This window comes from Bombus terrestris, unplaced genomic scaffold (assembly GCF_910591885.1).
Source record: "Bombus terrestris unplaced genomic scaffold, iyBomTerr1.2, whole genome shotgun sequence".
NCBI lineage: Eukaryota > Metazoa > Arthropoda > Insecta > Hymenoptera > Apidae > Bombus > Bombus terrestris.
In genome coordinates, this window is record NW_025963549.1 from 4,314,199 (window position 1) to 4,328,031 (window position 13,833).

Here is a 13,833-nt window from a genome sequence, read left to right on the forward strand (position 1 = left end):
GTTAGTAAATTTGAAATAAGTCGCCTCCTTATCGAATAACGAATGCAAGAGGGACTGGTTTTAGGTTAGGCTATATTTTTCGAGCGAGCGCAGCGAGCGAGGTACGCGTAAAGGTGTGTCACAAACCAACGGTTCGGCACATAGGGACATTGAAATATTCGCACCAGCCCGAGGAGCCGGAAGTCTTTATCGAATTGCGTACTGACGAAAGTTTACAGTTTATCAATAATTTTACATAAATAGTAATATTTCCACATAGTACAGTGCAACATGTGGTCCGAAATCGCTGACAAAATTTGGCAATAACAGGAAATACATACAAGGCAATATAAGGTATATGTATAGCTTGGAAATTGTAATCGTTGCTCGCTCGCTCCGCTCGCTCGTATAAATCTAGTCCAACCTCACAACCGATCCGACACGTTAGCAAATTTGAAATAAGTCGCCTCCTTATCGAATAACGAACGTAAGAGCGATTGGTTTTAGGTTAGGCTATAGTTTTCGAGGGAGCACTGCGAGCGAGGGACGCGTAAAGGTGTGTCACAAACCAACGGTTTGGCACATAGGGACATTGAAATATTCGCACCATCCCGAGGAGCCGGAAGTCTTTATCGAACTGCGTACTGTCCAAAGTTTACAGTTTATCACTAGTTTTACATAAATAGTAATATTTCCACATAGTACAGTGCAACGTGTGGTCCGAACTCGCTGACATAATTAGGCAATAACAGGAAATATATGCAAGGCAATATAAGGTATATGTATAGCGTGGAAATTGTAATCGTTGCTCGCTCGCTCCGCTCGCTCGTAAAAATCTAGTCCGACCTCACAACCGATCCGACACGTTAGCAAATTTGAAATAAGTCGCCTCCTTATCGAATAACGAATGCAAGAGGGACTGGTTTTAGGTTAGGCTATATTTTTCGAGCGACCGCAGCGAGCGAGGGACGCGTAAAGGTGTGTCACAAACCAACGGTTTGGCACATAGGGACATTGAAATATTCGCACCAGCCTGAGGAGCCGGAAGACTTTATCGAAGTGCGTACTGACAAAAGTTTACAGTTTATCAATAGTTTTACATAACAAGTAATATTTCCACATAGTACAGTCCAACGTGTGGTCCGAAATCGCTGACAAAATTAGGCAATAACAGGAAATATATGCAAGGCAATATAAGGTATATGTATAGCTTGGAAATTGTAATCGTTGCTCGCTCGCTCTGCTCGCTCGTAAAAATCTAGTCCGACCTCACAACCGATCCGACACGTTAGCAAATTTGAAATTAGTCGCCTCCTTATCGAATAACGAACGTAAGAGGGATTGGTTTTAGGTTAGGCTATAGTTTTCGAGCGAACGCAGCCAGCGAGGGACGCGTAAAGGTGTGTCACAAACCAACGGTTTGGCACATAGGGACATTGAAACATTCGCACCAGCTCGAGGAACCGGAAGTCTTTATCGAACTGCGTACTGTCCAAAGTTTACAGTTTATCACTAGTTTTACATAAATAGTAATATTTCCACATAGTACAGTGCAACGTGTGGTCCGAAATCGCTGACATAATTAGGCAATAAAGGAAATATATGCAAGGCAATATAAGGTATATGTATAGCGTGGAAATTGTAATCGTTGCTCGCTCGCTCCGCTCGCTCGTAAAAATCTAGTCCGACCTCACAACCGATCCGACACGTTAGTAAATTTGAAATAAGTCGCCTCCTTATCGAATAACGAACGTAAGAGGGATTGGTTTTAGGTTAGGCTATAGTTTTCGAGCGAGCGCAGCGAGCGAGGGACGCGTAAAGGTGTGTCACAAACCAACGGTTTGGCACATAGGGACATTGAAATATTCGCACCAGCCTGAGGAGCCGGAAGTCTTTATCGAACTGCGTACTGACAAAAGTTTACAGTTTATCAATAGTTTTACATAACAAGTAATATTTCCACATAGTACAGTGCAACGTGTTGTCCGAAATAGCTGACATAATTAGGCAATAACAGGAAATATATGCAAGGCAACATAAGGTATATGTATAGCGTGGAAATTGTAATCGTTGCTCGCTCGCTCCGCTCGCTCGTAAAAATCTAGTCCGACCTCACAACCGATCCGACACGTTAGCAAATTTGAAATAAGTCGCCTCCTTATCGAATAACGAACGCAAGAGGGATTGGTTTTAGGTTAGGCTATAGTTTTCGAGCGAGCGCAGCGAGCGAGGGACGCGTAAAGGTGTGTCACAAACCAACGGTTTGGCACATAGGGACATTGAAATATTCGCACCAGCCTGAGGAGCCGGAAGTCTTTATCGAACTGCGTACTGACAAAAGTTTACAGTTTATCAATGTTTTTACATAAATAGTAATAATTCCACATAGTACAGTGCAACGTGTGGTCCGAAATCGCTGACAAAATTAGGCAATAACAGGAAATATATGCAAGGTTATATAAGGTATATGTATAGCTTGGAAATTGTAATCGTTGCTCGCTCCCTCCGCTCGATCGTAAAAATCTAGTCCAGCCTCACAACCGATCAGACACGTTAGCAAATTTGAAATAAGTCGCCTCCTTATCGAATAACGAACGTAAGAGGGATTGGTTTTAGGTTAGGCTATAGTTTTCGAGGGAGCACAGCTAGCGAGGGACGCGTAAAGGTATATCACAAACCAACGGTTTGGCACATAGGGACATTGAAATATTCGCACCAGCCCGAGGAGCCGGAAGTCTTTATCGAACTGCGTACTGACAAAAGTTTACAGTTTATCAATAGTTTTACATAACAAGTAATATTTCCACATTGTACAGTCCAACGTGTGGTCCGAAATCGCTGACAAAATTAGGCAATAACAGGAAATATATGCAAGGCAATATAAGGTATATGTATAGCTTGGAAATTGTAATCGCTGCTCGCTCGCTCCGCTCGCTCGTAAAAATCTAGTCCGGCCTCACAACCGATCCGACACGTTAGCAAATTTGAAATAAGTCGCCTCCTTATCGAATAGCGAACGCAAGAGGGATTGGTTCTGGGTTAGGCTATAGTTTTCGAGCGAGCGCAGCGAGCGAGGGACGCGTAAAGGTGTGTCACAAACCAACGGTTTGGCACATAGGGACATTGAAATATTCGCACCAGCCTAAAGAGTCGGAAGTCTTTATCGAACTGCGTATTGACAAAAGTTTACAGTTTATCAATATTTTTACATAAATAGTAATAATTCCACATAGTACAGTGCAACGTGTGGTCCGAAATCGCTGACAAAATTAGGCAATAACAGGAAATATATGCAAGGCAATATAAGGTATATGTATAGCTTGGAAATTGTAATCGTTGCTCGCTCGCTCCGCTCGCTCGTAAAAATCTAGTCCGACCTCACAACCGATCCGACACGTTAGCAAATTTGAAATTAGTCGCCTCCTTATCGAATAACGAACTCAAGAGGGATTGGTTTTAGGTTAGGCTATAGTTTTCGAGCGAGCGCAGCGAGCGAGGGACGCGTAAAGGTGTGTCACAAACCAACGGTTCGGCACATAGGGACATTGAAATATTCGCACCAGCCCGAGGAGCCGGAAGTCTTTATCGAACTGCGTACTGTCCAAAGTTTACAGTTTATCACTAGTTTTACATAAATAGTAATATTTCCACATAGTACAGTGCAACGTGTGGTCCGAAATCGCTGACATAATTAGGCAATAACAGGAAATATATGCAAGGCAATATAAGGTATATGTATAGCGTGGAAATTGTAATCGTTGCTCGCTCGCTCCGCTCGCTCGTAAAAATCTAGTCCAACCTTACAACCGATCCGAGACGTTAGTAAATTTGAAATAAGTCGCCTCCTTATCGAATAACGAATGCAAGAGGGACTGGTTTTAGGTTAGGCTATATTTTTCGAACGAGCGCAGCGAGCGAGGGACGCGTAAAGGTGTGTCACAAACCAACGGTTCGGCACATAGGGACATTGAAATATTCGCACCAGCCCGAGGAGCCGGAAGTCTTTATCGAATTGCGTACTGACGAAAGTTTACAGTTTATCAATAATTTTACATAAATAGTAATATTTCCACATAGTACAGTGCAACATGTGGTCCGAAATCGCTGACAAAATTTGGCAATAACAGGAAATACATACAAGGCAATATAAGGTATATGTATAGCTTGGAAATTGTAATCGTTGCTCGCTCGCTCCGCTCGCTCGTATAAATCTAGTCCAACCTCACAACCGATCCGACACGTTAGCAAATTTGAAATAAGTCGCCTCCTTATAAATTACGAACGTAAGAGGGATTGGTTTTAGGTTAGGCTATATTTTTCGAGCGAGCGCAGCGAGCGAGGGACGCGTAAAGGTGTGTCACAAACCAACGGTTCGCACATAGGGACATTGAAATATTCGCACCAGCTCGAGGAACCGCAAGTATTTATCGAATTGCGTACTGACAAAAGTTTACAGTTTACCAACAGTTTTACATAAATAGTAATATTTCCACATAGTACAGTGCAACGTGTGGTCCGAAATCGCTGACAAAATTAGGCAATAACAGGAAATATATGCAAGGTTATATAAGGTATATGTATAGCTTGGAAATTGTAATCGTTGCTCGCTCGCTCCGCTCGCTCGTATAAATCTAGTCCAACCTCACAACCGATCCGACACGTTAGCAAATTTGAAATAAGTCGCCTCCTTATCGAATAACGAACGTAAGAGGGATTGGTTTTAGGTTAGGCTATAGTTTTCGAGGGAGCACTGCGAGCGAGGGACGCGTAAAGGTGTGTCACAAACCAACGGTTTGGCACATAGGGGCATTGAAACATTCGCACCAGCTCGAGGAACCGGAAGTCTTTATCGAACTGCGTACTGTCCAAAGTTTACAGTTTATCACTAGTTTTACATAAATAGTAATATTTCCACATAGTACAGTGCAACGTGTGGTCCGAAATCGCTGACATAATTAGGCAATAAAGGAAATATATGTAAGGCAATATAAGGTATATGTATAGCGTGGAAATTGTAATCGTTGCTCGCTCGCTCCGCCCGCTCGTATAAATCTAGTCCAACCTCACAACCGATCCGACACGTTAGCAAATTTGAAATAAGTCGCCTCCTTATCGAATAACGAACGTAAGAGGGATTGGTTTTAGGTTAGGCTATAGTTTTCGAGGGAGCACAGCGAGCGAGGGACGCGTAAAGGTGTGTCACAAACCAACGGTTTGGCACATAGGGACATTGAAATATTCGCACCATCCCGAGGAGCCGGAAGTCTTTATCGAACTGCGTACTGACAAAAGTTTACAGTTTATCAATAGTTTTACATAACAAGTAATATTTCCACATAGTACAGTCCAACGTGTGGTCCGAAATCGCTGACAAAATTAGGCAATAACAGGAAATATATGCAAGGCAATATAAGGTATATGTATAGCTTGGAAATTGTAATCGTTGCTCGCTCGCTCTGCTCGCTCGTAAAAATCTAGTCCGACCTCACAACCGATCCGACACGTTAGCAAATTTGAAATTAGTCGCCTCCTTATCGAATAACGAACTCAAGAGGGATTGGTTTTAGGTTAGGCTATAGTTTTCGAGCGAACGCAGCCAGCGAGGGACGCGTAAAGGTGTGTCACAAACCAACGGTTTGGCACATAGGGACATTGAAATATTCGCACCAGCCTGAGGAGCCGGAAGTCTTTATCGAACTGCGTACTGACAAAAGTTTACAGTTTATCAATAGTTTTACATAACATGTAATATTTCCACATAGTACAGTGCAACGTGTTGTCCGAAATAGCTGACATAATTAGGCAATAACAGGAAATATATGCAAGGCAACATAAGGTATATGTATAGCGTGGAAATTGTAATCGTTGCTCGCTCGCTCCGCTCGCTCGTAAAAATCTAGTCCGGCCTCACAACCGATCCGACACGTTAGCAAATTTGAAATAAGTCGCCTCCTTATCGAATAGCGAACGCAAGAGGGATTGGTTCTGGGTTAGGCTATAGTTTTCGAGCGAGCGCAGCGAGCGAGGGACGCGTAAAGGTGTGTCACAAACCAACGGTTTGGCACATAGGGACATTGAAATATTCGCACCAGCCTGAAGAGTCGGAAGTCTTTATCGAACTGCGTATTGACAAAAGTTTACAGTTTATCAATATTTTTACATAAATAGTAATAATTCCACATAGTACAGTGCAACGTGTGGTCCGAAATCGCTGACAAAATTTGGCAATAACAGGAAATACATACAAGGCAATATAAGGTATATGTATAGCTTGGAAATTGTAATCGTTGCTCGCTCGCTCCGCTCGCTCGTATAAATCTAGTCCAACCTCACAACCGATCCGACACGTTAGCAAATTTGAAATAAGTCGCCTCCTTATAAATTACGAACGTAAGAGGGATTGGTTTTAGGTTAGGCTATATTTTTCGAGCGAGCGCAGCGAGCGAGGGACGCGTAAAGGTGTGTCACAAACCAACGGTTCGCACATAGGGACATTGAAATATTCGCACCAGCTCGAGGAACCGCAAGTATTTATCGAATTGCGTACTGACAAAAGTTTACAGCTTACCAATAGTTTTACATAAATAGTAATATTTTCACATAGTACAGTCCAACGTGTGGTCCGAAATCGCTGACAAAATTAGGCAATAACAGGAAATATATGCAAGGCAATATAAGGTATATGTATAGCTTGGAAATTGTAATCGTTGCTCGCTCGCTCTGCTCGCTCGTAAAAATCTAGTCCGACCTCACAACCGATCCGACACGTTAGCAAATTTGAAATTAGTCGCCTCCTTATCGAATAACGAACGCAAGAGGGATTGGTTTTAGGTTAGACTATAGTTTTCGAGCGAACGCAGCCAGCGAGGGACGCGTAAAGGTGTGTCACAAACCAACGGTTTGGCACATAGGGACATTGAAACATTCGCACCAGCTCGAGGAACCGGAAGTCTTTATCGAACTGCGTACTGTCCAAAGTTTACAGTTTATCACTAGTTTTACATAAATAGTAATATTTCCACATAGTACAGTGCAACGTGTGGTCCGAAATCGCTGACATAATTAGGCAATAAAGGAAATATATGCAAGGCAATATAAGGTATATGTATAGCGTGGAAATTGTAATCGTTGCTCGCTCGCTCCGCTCGCTCGTAAAAATCTAGTCCAACTTCACAACCGATCCGACACGTTAGTAAATTTGAAATAAGTCGCCTCCTTATCGAATAACGAACGTAAGAGGGATTGGTTTTAGGTTAGGCTATAGTTTTCGAGCGAGCGCAGCGAGCGAGGGACGCGTAAAGGTGTGTCACAAACCAACGGTTTGGCACATAGGGACATTGAAATATTCGCACCAGCCTGAGGAGCCGGAAGTCTTTATCGAACTGCGTACTGACAAAAGTTTACAGTTTATCAATAGTTTTACATAACATGTAATATTTCCACATAGTACAGTGCAACGTGTGGTCCGAAATAGCTGACATAATTAGGCAATAACAGGAAATATATGCAAGGCAACATAAGGTATATGTATAGCGTGGAAATTGTAATCGTTGCTCGCTCGCTCCGCTCGCTCGTAAAAATCTAGTCCGACCTCACAACCGATCCGACACGTTAGCAAATTTGAAATAAGTCGCCTCCTTATCGAATAACGAACGCAAGAGGGATTGGTTCTAGGTTAGGCTATAGTTTTCGAGCGAGCGCAGCGAGCGAGGGACGCGTAAAGGTGTGTCACAAACCAACGGTTTGGCACATAGGGACATTGAAATATTCGCACCAGCCTGAGGAGCCGGAAGTCTTTATCGAACTGCGTACTGACAAAAGTTTACAGTTTATCACTAGTTTTACATAAATAGTAATATTTCCACATAGTACAGTGCAACGTGTGGTCCGAAATCGCTGACAAAATTAGGCAATAACAGGAAATATATGCAAGATTATATAAGGTATATGTATAGCTTGGAAATTGTAATCGTTGCTCGTTCGCTCCGCTCGCTCGTAAAAATGTAGTCCGACCTCACAACCGATCCGACACGTTAGCAAATTTGAAATAAGTCGCCTCCTTATCGAATAACGAACGTAAGAGGGATTGGTTTTAGGTTAGGCTATAGTTTTCGAGCGAGCGCAGCGAGCGAGGGACGCGTAAAGGTGTGTCACAAACCAACGGTTTGGCACATAGGGACATTGAAATATTCGCACCAGCCTGAGGAGCCGGAAGTCTTTATCGAACTGCGTACTGACAAAAGTTTACAGTTTATCACTAGTTTTACATAAATAGTAATATTTCCACATAGTACAGTGCAACGTGTGGTCCGAAATCGCTGACATAATTAGGCAATAAAGGAAATATATGCAAGGCAATATAAGGTATATGTATAGCGTGGAAATTGTAATCGTTGCTCGCTCGCTCCGCTCGCTCGTAAAAATCTAGTCCAACCTTACAACCGATCCGACACGTTAGTAAATTTGAAATAAGTCGCCTCCTTATCGAATAACGAACGTAAGAGGGATTGGTTTTAGGTTAGGCTATAGTTTTCGAGCGAGCGCAGCGAGCGAGGGACGCGTAAAGGTGTGTCACAAACCAACGGTTTGGCACATAGGGACATTGAAATATTCGCACCAGCCTGAGGAGCCGGAAGTCTTTATCGAACTGCGTACTGACAAAAGTTTACAGTTTATCAATAGTTTTACATAACATGTAATATTTCCACATAGTACAGTGCAACGTGTTGTCCGAAATAGCTGACATAATTAGGCAATAACAGGAAATATATGCAAGGCAACATAAGGTATATGTATAGCGTGGAAATTGTAATCGTTGCTCGCTCGCTCCGCTCGCTCGTAAAAATCTAGTCCGACCTCACAACCGATCCGACACGTTAGCAAATTTGAAATAAGTCGCCTCCTTATCGAATAACGAACGCAAGAGGGATTGGTTCTAGGTTAGGCTATAGTTTTCGAGCGAGCGCAGCGAGCGAGGGACGCGTAAAGGTGTGTTACAAACCAACGGTTTGGCACATAGGGACATTGAAATATTCGCACCAGCCTGAGGAGCCGGAAGTCTTTATCGAACTGCGTACTGACAAAAGTTTACAGTTTATCACTAGTTTTACATAAATAGTATTATTTCCACATAGTACAGTGCAACGTGTGGTCCGAAATCGCTGACAAAATTAGGCAATAACAGGAAATATATGCAAGATTATATAAGGTATATGTATAGCTTGGAAATTGTAATCGTTGCTCGTTCGCTCCGCTCGCTCGTAAAAATGTAGTCCGACCTCACAACCGATCCGACACGTTAGCAAATTTGAAATAAGTCGCCTCCTTATCGAATAACGAACGCAAGAGGGATTGGTTCTGGGTTAGGCTATAGTTTTCGAGCGAGCGCAGCGAGCGAGGGACGCGTAAAGGTGTGTCACAAACCAACTGTTTGGCACATAGGGACATTGAAATATTCGCACCAGCCTGAGGAGCCGGAAGTCTTTATCGAACTGCGTACTGACAAAAGTTTGCAGTTTATCAATAGTTTTACATAACAAGTAATATTTCCACATAGTACAGTGCAACGTGTTGTCCGAAATCGCTGACAAAATTAGGCAATAACAGGAAATATATGCAAGGCAATATAAGGTATATGTATAGCTTGGAAATTGTAATCGTTGCTCGCTCGCTCCGCTCGCTCGTAAAAATCTAGTCCGACCTCACAACCGATCCGACACGTTAGCAAATTTGAAATAAGTCGCCTCCTTATCGAATAACGAACGCAAGAGGGATTGGTTCTAGGTTAGGCTATAGTTTTCGAGCGAGCTCATCGAGCGAGGGAAGCGTAAGGGTGTGTCACAAACCAACGGTTTGGCACATAGGGACATTGAAATATTCGCACCAGCCTGAGGAGCCGGAAGTCTTTATCGAACTGCGTACTGACAAAAGTTTACAGTTTATCAATGTTTTTACATAAATAGTAATAATTCCACATAGTACAGTGCAACGTGTGGTCCGAAATCGCTGACAAAATTAGGCAATAACAGGAAATATATGCAAGGTTATATAAGGTATATGTATAGCTTGGAAATTGTAATCGTTGCTCGCTCGCTCCGCTCGATCGTAAAAATCTAGTCCAGCCTCACAACCGATCAGACACGTTAGCAAATTTGAAATAAGTCGCCTCCTTATCGAATAACGAACGTAAGAGGGATTGGTTTTAGGTTAGGCTATAGTTTTCGAGGGAGCACAGCTAGCGAGGGACGCGTAAAGGTATATCACAAACCAACGGTTTGGCACATAGGGACATTGAAATATTCGCACCATCCCGAGGAGCCGGAAGTCTTTATCGAACTGCGTACTGACAAAAGTTTACAGTTTATCAATAGTTTTACATAACAAGTAATATTTCCACATAGTACAGTCCAACGTGTGGTCCGAAATCGCTGACAAAATTAGGCAATAACAGGAAATATATGCAAGGCAATATAAGGTATATGTATAGCTTGGAAATTGTAATCGCTGCTCGCTCGCTCCGCTCGCTCGTAAAAATCTAGTCCGACCTCACAACCGATCCGACACGTTAGCAAATTTGAAATAAGTCGCCTCCTTATCGAATAGCGAACGCAAGAGGGATTGGGTTTGGGTTAGGCTATAGTTTTCGAGCGAGCGCAGCGAGCGAGGGACGCGTAAAGGTGTGTCACAAACCAACGGTTTGGCACATAGGGACATTGAAATATTCGCACCAGCCTGAAGAGCCGGAAGTCTTTATCGAACTGCGTATTGACAAAAGTTTACAGGTTATCAATATTTTTACATAAATAGTAATAATTCCACATAGTACAATGCAACGTGTGGTCCGAAATCGCTGACAAAATTAGGCAATAACAGGAAATATATGCAAGGCAATATAAGGTATATGTATAGCTTGGAAATTGTAATCGTTGCTCGCTCGCTCCGCTCGCTCGTAAAAATCTAGTCCGACCTCACAACCGATCCGACACGTTAGCAAATTTGAAATTAGTCGCCTCCTTATCGAATAACGAACTCAAGAGGGATTGGTTTTAGGTCAGGCTATAGTTTTCGAGCGAGCGCAGCGAGCGAGGGACGCGTAAAGGTGTGTCACAAACCAACGGTTTGGCACATAGGGACATTGAAATATTCGCACCAGCCCGAGGAGCCGGAAGTCTTTATCGAACTGCGTACTGTCCAAAGTTTACAGTTTATCACTAGTTTTACATAAATAGTAATATTTCCACATAGTACAGTGCAACGTGTGGTCCAAAATCGCTGACATAATTAGGCAATAACAGGAAATATATGCAAGGCAATATAAGGTATATGTATAGCGTGGAAATTGTAATCGTTGCTCGCTCGCTCCGCTCGCTCGTAAAAATCTAGTCCAACCTTACAACCGATCCGACACGTTAGTAAATTTGAAATAAGTCGCCTCCTTATCGAATAACCAATGCAAGAGGGACTGGTTTTAGGTTAGGCTATATTTTTCGAGCGAGCGCAGCGAGCGAGGGACGCGTAAAGGTGTGTCACAAACCAACGGTTCGGCACATAGGGACATTGAAATATTCGCACCAGCCCGAGGAGCCGGAAGTCTTTATCGAATTGCGTACTGACGAAAGTTTACAGTTTATCAATAATTTTACCTAAATAGTAATATTTCCACATAGTACAGTGCAACATGTGGTCCGAAATCGCTGACAAAATTTGGCAATAACAGGAAATACATACAAGGCAATATAAGGTATATGTATAGCTTGGAAATTGTAATCGTTGCTCGCTCGCTCCGCTCTCTCGTATAAATCTAGTCCAACCTCACAACCGATCCGACACGTTAGCAAATTTGAAATAAGTCGCCTCCTTATAAATTACGAACGTAAGAGGGATTGGTTTTAGGTTAGGCTATAGTTTTCGAGGGAGCACTGCGAGCGAGGGACGCGTAAAGGTGTGTCACAAACCAACGGTTTGGCACATACGGACATTGAAATATTCGCACCATCCCGAGGAGCCGGAAGTCTTTATCGAACTGCGTACTGTCCAAAGTTTACAGTTTATCACTAGTTTTACATGAATAGTAATATTTCCACATAGTACAGTGCAACGTGTGGTCCGAACTCGCTGACATAATTAGGCAATAACAGGAAATATATGCAAGGCAATATAAGGTATATGTATAGCGTGGAAATTGTAATCGTTGCTCGCTCGCTCCGCTCGCTCGTAAAAATCTAGTCCAACTTTACAACCGATCCGACACGTTAATAAATTTGAAATAAGTCGCCTCCTTATCGAATAACGAATGCAAGAGGGATTGGTTTTAGGTTAGGCTATAGTTTTCGAGCGAACGCAGCCAGCGATGGACGCGTAAAGGTGCGTCACAAACCAACGGTTTGGCACATAGGGACATTGAAACATTCGCACCAGCTCGAGGAACCGGAAGTCTTTATCGAACTGCGTACTGTCCAAAGTTTACAGTTTATCACTAGTTTTACATAAATAGTAATATTTCCACATAGTACAGTGCAACGTGTGGTCCGAAATCGCTGACATAATTAGGCAATAAAGGAAATATATGCAAGGCAATATAAGGTATATGTATAGCGTGGAAATTGTAATCGTTGCTCGCTCGCTCCGCTCGCTCGTAAAAATCTAGTCCAACCTTACAACCGATCCGACACGTTAGTAAATTTGAAATAAGTCGCCTCCTTATCGAATAACGAACGTAAGAGGGATTGGTTTTAGGTTAGGCTATAGTTTTCGAGCGAGCGCAGCGAGCGAGGGACGCGTAAAGGTGTGTCACAAACCAACGGTTTGGCACATAGGGACATTGAAATATTCGCACCAGCCCGAGGAACCGCAAGTCTTTATCGAATTGCGTACTGACAAAAGTTTACAGTTTATCAATAGTTTTACATAAATAGTAATAATTCAACATAGTACAGTGCAACGTGTGGTCCGAAATCGCTGACAAAATTAGGCAATAACAGGAAATATATGCAAGATTGTATAAGGTATATGTATAGCTTGGAAATTGTAATCGTTGCTCGTTCGCTCCGCTCGCTCGTAAAAATGTAGTCCGACCTCACAACCGATCCGACACGTTAGCAAATTTGAAATAAGTCGCCTCCTTATCGAATAACGAACGCAAGTGGGATTGGTTCTGGGTTAGGCTATAGTTTTCGAGCGAGCGCAGCGAGCGAGGGACGCGTAAAGGTGTGTCACAAACCAACGGTTTGGCACATAGGGACATTGAAATATTCGCACCATCCCGAGGAGCCGGAAGTCTTTATCGAACTGCGTACTGACAAAAGTTTACAGTTTATCAATAGTTTTACATAACAAGTAATATTTCCACATAGTACAGTCCAACGTGTGGTCCGAAATCGCTGACAAAATTAGGCAATAACAGGAAATATATGCAAGGCAATATAAGGTATATGTATAGCTTGGAAATTGTAATCGTTGCTCGCTCGCTCCGCTCGCTCGTAAAAATCTAGACCGACCTCACAACCGATCCGACACGTTGGCAAATTTGACATTAGTCGCCTCCTTATCGAATAACGAACTCAAGAGGGATTGGTTTTAGGTTAGGCTATAGTTTTCGAGCGAACGCAGCCAGCGAGGGACGCGTAAAGGTGTGTCACAAACCAACGGTTTGGCACATAGGGACATTGAAACAATCGCACCAGCTCGAGGAACCGGAAGTCTTTATCGAACTGCGTACTGTCCAAAGTTTACAGTTTATCACTAGTTTTACATAAATAGTAATATTTCCACATAGTACAGTGCAACGTGTGGTCCGAAATCGCTGACGTAATTAGGCAATAAAGGAAATATATGCAAGGCAATATAAGGTATATG